This window comes from Physeter macrocephalus, chromosome 18 (genome assembly GCF_002837175.3).
Source record: "Physeter macrocephalus isolate SW-GA chromosome 18, ASM283717v5, whole genome shotgun sequence".
Lineage (NCBI taxonomy): Eukaryota > Metazoa > Chordata > Mammalia > Artiodactyla > Physeteridae > Physeter > Physeter macrocephalus.
Window position 1 is genome coordinate 53,159,590 of NC_041231.1, and position 8,184 is coordinate 53,167,773.

The window sequence follows — 8,184 nt, forward strand, 5'->3', positions numbered from 1 at the left end:
GGAATAAAACACAGACCTACTAGAGCATGGACTTGAGGATATGGGGAGGCGGAAGGGTAAGCTGTGACGAAGTGAGAGAGTGGCATGGACATATATACACTACCAAACGTAGGGTGTATAGCTAGTGGGAAGCAGCCGCATGGCACAGGGAGATCAGCTAGGTGGTTTGTGACCACCTTGAGGGGTGCGATAGGGAGGGTGGGAGGGAGGGAGACGCTAGAGGGAAGAGATATGGGAACATATGTTTATGTATAACTGATTCAGTTTGTTGTAAAGCATAAACTAACACACCATTGTAAAGCAATTATACTCCAATAAAGATGTTTAAAAAAAAAGAATTTTTAGAATACAAGACAGCCATTGTTTAATCATAAAAGGAAAAATTCACCAGAAATATATTATAATTTTGAGTCCATATACACCTAACATTGGAAAAATCAAGATATATAATGTGAAAATTAACAGAATTAACTGGTAATTAAAGTGACAGAAAAACTGATAGAAAAATTTGGATGATTAACAGTAGAATTAAAAACAGAAAATATACCTTCTGAAGCACCAGATATGGGTAGAGCAAAGTAAATAAATCCCCCACTAAAAGAGCCAGAATTCAGGGGAGCCTCAAAGGAAACAAGATGGCAAAAGCAAAGCAAAATGTATGTTTTTAACACACGTAAAGAAGTTCATCTTTCTTATTAAATGACAGATACTTTGAATGGGTCAAAAACAAAATTGAATTATATCTTAGGCAATATAAATAGACCCTAAACCGAGTGTAGTGATAAGGTAAAAATTAAAGATATAAGGAGAGGTATGTCAACAAACATGTAAAAATAGCATTATATCATAATATTATTTTCAGATAAGGTAGAATCCAAGGCAAAATGTTGCAACTTCCTGGATTATTGATGTGTTGAATAATTTTGCAAAAAAGTATTTGCAGAAACATAATAAAAGTGGGAAATTTAAAAGACCATTCTGACGTTGACAGATGATGGAATAACAACTCAGCAATACAAAACTTAAGAATATAAATTATGACATATCTACCTTCATTTATATGTGATATGCACAGGCTCTGTGCAGAAGCCAGTATAATCTGCAGTCTTTTGTTAAAAACCAAGTATCCTCAATGTGATAATTGAGAAGAAGAGAGCAGACCTGCCAATTAAGGCTGGGAGTTTTCTGATGGGATTAAGATAACTTAACCATAAATTTCAATAGAGCAGACTCCAAAACTGGTGATACATCCCTCACTTCTCAACTTTTGCAGAAGGCTGTATCTGTATTGTGGCAAGGATCATTCTTGATGAGTGCTTCTTCATCGAGTCATTTTCTTCCTTTCATGGGATATTTGGCAAAGTCTGGAGACATTTTTGGAAGTCACAATAGGGTGAAGGGGTTGGCTGCTACTGGCATGTAGTGGGTAGAGGCCGCAGATGTTGCTAAACATCCTATTACGCAAAGGACAGCCCCCTACAACAAAGAACTATATGGCCCAAATGTCAATAGGGTCAAGGTTGAGAAACCCTGATCTAAACCAAAGTACTTAAAAGACCTGGCATAATTTGGAATCTAATAGCATCAAATGGAAAGGATTTTGTATAAGGCAGTGGTGCTGAGACGGGTTCACTATGCATTTTTACTAACTTCAGGCACTTTTGAAAGCAGATTACCAAGCAACCTGTTCATGAAAAATGAATTTCCTCTGTGAAGACTACTCAATTTATTCTACTTGCCTATTCTATCTGAGTGTGAACAAATTTGAGGGTTTTGATCAGAGTATGAACCTTCAAAATTAAATGTCAGTCAAGTGGAGAGAAAAGTCTTAGTAACATCTATAGCAGTTCCCACTTACAAATACACTTTTAGAACCCATTTGTTCATTCATCTATTCAGTATTTATGTTTCAAATTTCTACTGTATTCACAGCCACATCTTTTGATGATAGAGATAATTAAGCTGAGACCTTTTTCCTCAGCTAAGTGAGAAATGGGAGAAATAGGGACAAAAATGTTGGCTGGGTCACTAAGCTAATTCCAGAAGCGTCTTAAACTCGAGATGAACCTGCAGTACAAGGTTGAAATGAACACACCAATAAGGACCCAACAAGCCTGGATAGCCAAGAATTGAAAATTCAAACAGGAAAAGAAAATCATCCATGTAAAGCATTTTCTTAATATCACCTATCACAAAGAGTCTCTAATTTTAGCCTTACAGTAACTGAACAATTTAGCTGTTATTATTCCATTTGCAAATGAGGAACTTGAGACTCAGTGACTTTGAGTCACCTGCCTTTATTCACAGAACTTGGAGGGTGGTGTAGGGATTTGAACCCTAGGATCAGTGATTTGCCTACTCCACTAAGGTTCAGCATGATCTGCTCAGGAAAGGAGTACCTCTCTCCATACTTGCACCCCTGCTCTACATGCAAGTGCAGACCATGAAGAACAGGGGCCTGGGACCTGTAAGAGGAAGGCAGAAGATAGAGGATCTGAATTATCTGAGTTTGAGGACAACCTGTCTATTCCGTGATGACAGACTTTCTTGTCCTCTCAACACCTTAGTATTTCCTTTGTACTTTCTTGTTTGTCCCATGAATTATTCAGAAGTTTTCAAATTCCAAATATTGTTTTACCTTTTAGTTATTGACTTCTAATTTAATTGTAGCACTGCCAGAGAATGTGATTTGTGTCATACATTCTTTAAAACCTATTGCGGGTTGATTTATGAACTAGTATATGACCAATTTCTATAAACATTACATGTACCCTTCAGAAGAATCTGTAGCTTTGTTAGGTATATATGTCCGTTACATGATTTTTGTGTGTGTAGTTCACCTATCAATAATTAAAAATGTGGTGAAATCTACATGGTGGAGGTATGTTTCTCTAGTTAAATGATTCTTTTCCTTTATATGTTATGGGAATAATTTATATAAAATTTTTGAATTATTTTATGTTCTTAGTGAATTGAACATTTTAATCATTGTACAGTGTGTCAGCCATTAAAATGGGTCTCTCAGGTCTCTAGCTGTAAAGAGCATAATTGACTTACCACCCCAGCTACTGGGTCCTGAAATTCATTACTGTGTTCATGTGGAAGCCACTCGTTTCATGGGCTGCTCTCAGCCAAAGACTGAGTGTGGCAGCCCTGTTTCTGGAAGACATGGGATTCCCCTAACAGGTAACTTTGACTCAGGGACTCCCCATCAGATTTACCAAACTTTGCTGAGAACTGCACCACATTCTAAGACTTTCCCTTTGGTTTTCTGCCAACATCTGTATGTAGATTTTTCATATTTTTCCTGCTTGGTGTTCTCTGAGCTTCCTGGATCTATGGTTTGGTGTCTGTCATTAGTTTTGGAAAATTCATGGACATTATTATTTCAAATATATCCTCTCTGTTGTTTTTTTCTCCTCCTTTGGTATTCCAATTATACATATGTTACACCTTTTGATACTGTCCCATAATTCTTGCATGTTTTGGTCAGGTGTTTTTAATTTGTTTGTTTTTGGTGGTGGTGGTTGTTTTAAATACTTCTTTCTATGTGCACTTCAGTTTGGGAATTTTCTACTGACATAGCTTTAAATCCTTGATTCTTGCCTTGATAGTGACCAGTCTACTGATGAGCCCATTAAAAGCATTCTTAATTTCTGTGTTTTTTTAAAATAAATTTATTTACTTTATTTATTTTTGGCTACTTTGGTTCTTTGTTGCTGTACACAGGCTTTCTCTAGTTGCGGCAAGTGGGGGCTACTCTTCATTGTGGTGCACGGGCTTCTCATTGCGGTGGCTTCTCTTGTTGTGGAGCATGGGCTCTAGACATGCAGGCTCAGTAGTTGTGGTGCACGGGCTTAGTTGCTCTGTGGCATGTGGGATCTCCCCGGACCAGGGCTCGAACCTGTGTCCCCTGCATTGGCAGGCGGACTCTTAACCATTGTGCCACCAGGGAAACCCTCTGCTAATGTTTTTGGTTTATAGCATTTCCTTGTAATTCTTTCTTAGAGATTCCATCTCTCTAGTACATTACTCATCTATTCTTGCATGTTGTGTACTTTTTCCATTGCAGTTCTTAACATATTAATCATAGTGATTGTAGTTTTCTCCAGCGTAATTGCAAAATCTGACTAATATTTGAGTCTGGTTCTGATGCTTGCTTTATCTCTGTAGACTATTTTTCTCTTGTCTTCCAAGCATTTTTGTTGTTGTTGTTGAAAGTTGAACTTGATTATGATGTGATTTATAAGAAATGCATATTTTGGTCTTCATCCTGGCTCCTGGCCAGAGATCTTAAAACCTCTGTAATGTCCTAAGCAATAAAGGTGCTAATAACATCTTTTGTTCTAATATTTGGTCTTTGACCCCAGTTCCTGACAGAGTTTGTAAATCCCTTGGAATTTCCTGAGTGACACAAGTGTATTGTTCTAACGAGGAAGCTCTTGGATAGCTTTAGATTGGGAGCTGGTCATGAGAAAGACCAAGCCATGATAAGAAGCTTGGAACTTTCAGCCCCACTCCCCATCCTCAAGGGAGGGGATAGGAGCTGGAGATTGAGTTAATACTCAGTCATACCTATGTGACAAAACCTCCATAAAAATCTCTGGTCTATGAGGTTCTGAGAGCTTCTGCGTTGGTGAACAAAGTGAGGTACTGGAAGGTTGCACGCCCAAGGAAGGCATGGAAGATCTGTGCCCCTTCCTCTAAACCTGGCCCTACACATCTCTTCTACTTGGATGTTCCTGAGTTGTATCATTTTACAATAAACCAGTAAGCATATTTCCCTGACTTCTGTGAGCCATTCTAGCAAATTATCAAACCCAAGGGGGTGGTCGGGGTAACCCTGATTTATAGTGTCAGTCAGCGGTACAGATGACAACCTGGGACATGTGACTGGCATCTGAAGTGAAGGCAATCTTGTGGAACTGAGCCCTTAACCTGTGGAATCTGATGCTAACTCCAGGGAGATAGTGTCAGAACTGAATTGAATTGTACACGTGTTTGATGTTGAGGAATTGGTTGGTGTGGTAAAAGACCCCCACATTTAGTGGCCAGTAGTACTGACATTAGAGGAAATGGTGAGCTTTTTCCTTTCAGTGTATTGGGTAACACGAAGGGAGGTAAGCAGGGTGTATGCTAATCTGTCCAGGAGTTGGCTGTGTTTAGTGTTTGCTATATTTGTTAGTTTGAGAAGCTTCAGTTTCCTGCAGTGTCCTTGTTTTTGTCTCCCCTGTTGTCTTTGGGTTTCCCTGACAACTCCTTAAGTCGAATCTGTGTCTTTAGCTCTTTCAGCTGTAATCCACTGTTACTTTACTCGATCCCTGTTGAGGTACACGGAGGGGAAGCATTTTATAATTAAATCTCAGTCTTTTAGTGGCTCTGTGTCCCTGAATTCTGACCCCCACAAGCACATCTCAGCTTTTTCTACTCCCTTTAGGAGAGACAGAAGGCTCCTGGGTATTAGAGTTGGATAATTATTCTTTCCTCAGGTCAGATAAGGATCTGGTAAAGTCCTTTCCCTTGGAGAGTAGACCTTTGCTGTGGAGAATGCTACCTGCATATTTCAAAAAGGTAACTTTTCTCCTCCCTCTGTCAGAAACACCAGGAGACTTTTCTTTACTCTTTATCATGTGAACTTGGTGGTGCTCCTGGAAGCACATCTATGAAAATGCGGTGTCTCCCTTAATATTAGGTACTCCAGAGTTTTCACTCCTCATCTCATCTGCATTCACCCTCCAGCAATTTGTCACAATGACTTTAAGCTTTCCCATCAGTTGATGGCTTCAGAAATTTCTGATCCACGTAAGCTGAAACTTGGCTGTGATTCTCTGTTTCAACTGAGATTCTCTGTATTTGCCTATCTTTCCAGATTTCAGGGTGGTACTTTGTCCTGAATTCAATTCTTTGATGAATTGGAGGAAAGTCATTTATTTTCAGCTCGTCAGCTTTTTTCTTCTTCTTTTTTAAAAAAATATTTATTTATTTATTTGGCTGCGTCAGGTCTTAGTTATGGCATGCAGGATCTTTGCTGCAGCATGGGGGATCTTTAGTTGCGGCATGTGAACACTCAGTTGTGGCACGTGAACTCTCAGTTGTGGCATGTGGGATCTAGTTCCCTGACCAGGTAGCAAACCTGGGCCCCCTGCATTGGGAGCACAGAGTCTTAGCCACTGGACCACCAGGGAAGTCCCTGTCAGCTTTTTTTGTTGTTGTTCTAAGTATGGGAGTAACAATTTTCAAACTGTTTACCAGTTGGAACTGACTTGATACTGCCTCTTGCTTTCAAAGTACTTTTTACTTGAGATGAACAAAAAAAACTATATGTTAATTCTTGGCTTCCAATTTGATTTTTTAAAATTGGAGTATAGTTGCTTTACAATGTTGTGTTAGTTTCTACTGTACAGAAAAGTGAATCAGCCACATATATACATATATCCCCTTTCCTTGGATTTCCTTCCCATTTAGGTCACCACAGAGCATTGAGCAGAGATCCCTGTGCTATACCATCTCTTCTCATTAGTTATCTATTTCACACATAGTAGAGTATATATGTCAATCCCAACCTCCCAATCCATCATGCCCCCCTCTTTCCCCCCTTGCTACCCATACATTTGTTTTCTACATCTGTCTCTATTTCTGTCTTGCAAATAATTTAATCTATACCATTTTTCTAGATTCCATATATATGCATTAATATATGATATTTGCTTTTCTATTTCTGACTTACTTCATTCTGTATGACAGTCCCTAGGCCCATCCATGTCTCTACAAATAGCACAATTCCGTTCTTTTTTATGGCTGAGTAATATTCCATTGTATATATGTGCCACATCTTCTTTATCCATTCCTCTGTTGATGGACATTTAGGTTGCTTCCATGTCCTGGCTATTGTAAACAGTGCTGCAATGAACACTGGGGTTCATGTATCATTTTGAATTATAGTTTTCTCTGGGTACATGCCCCAGAGTGGGATTGCTGGATCATATGGTAGTTCTAATTTTAGTTTCTTTTTTTTTTTGGTGGTACGCGGGCCTCTCACTGTTGTGGCCTCTCCCGTTGTGGAGCACAGGCTCCAGACGCACAGGCTCCGTGGCCATGACTCACGGGCCCAGCTGCTCTGCGGCATGTGGGATCTTCCCAGACTGGGCCACGAACCCGTGTCCCCTGCATTGGCAGGCAGATTCTCAACCACTGCGCCACCAGGGAAGCCCTATTTTTAGTTTCTTAACGAACCTCCATAATGTTCTCCATAGTGGCTGTATCAATTGACATTCCCACCAACACTGTAAGAGGGTTCCCTTTTCTCCACACCCTCTCCAGCATTTATTGTTTGTAGATTTTTTGATGATGACCATTCTGATCGGTGTGCGGTGATATCTCACTGTAGTTTCGATTTGCATTTCTCTAATAATTAGTGATGTTGCACATTTTTTCATGTGTTTTTTGACCTTCTGTATGTCTTCTTTGGAGAAATGTCTATTTAGGTCTTCTGCCCATTTTTTGATTGGGTGGTTTGTTTTGATATTGAGCTGCATAAGATGTTTGTATATTTTGGAGATTAACCCCTTGTCAGTTGCTTCATTTGCATATATTTTTGCCCATTCTGAGGGCTGTCTTTTCATCTTGTTTATAAAGGTTTCCTTTGTTGTGCAAAAGCTTTTAAGTTTAATTTGGTCCCATTTGTTTACTTTTGTTTTTATTTTCATTACTCTAGGAGGTGGATCAAAAAAGATCTTGCTGCGATTTACGTCAAAGACTGCTCTGCCTATGTTGTCCTCTAAGAGCTTTATAGTGTCTGGCCTTTCATTTAGGTCTTTAATCCATTTTCAGTTTATTTTTGTGTATGGTGTTAGGGAGTGTTCTAATTTCATTCTTTTACATGTAGCTGTCCAGTTTTCCCAGCACCACTTATTGAAGAGGCTGTCTTTTCTCCATTGTATATTCTTGACTCATTTAACAAAAATAAGGTGACCATATGTGCATGGGTTTATCTCTGGGCTTTCTATCCTGTTCCATGGATCTATATTTCTGTTTTTGTGCCAGTACCATACTGTCTTGATTACTGTAGCTTTGTAGCATAGTCTGAAATCTGGGAGCCTGATTCCTCCAGCTCTGTTTTTCTTTCTCAAGATTGCTTTGGCTATTCGGGGCCTTTTGTGTTTCCATACAAATTGTGAAATTTTT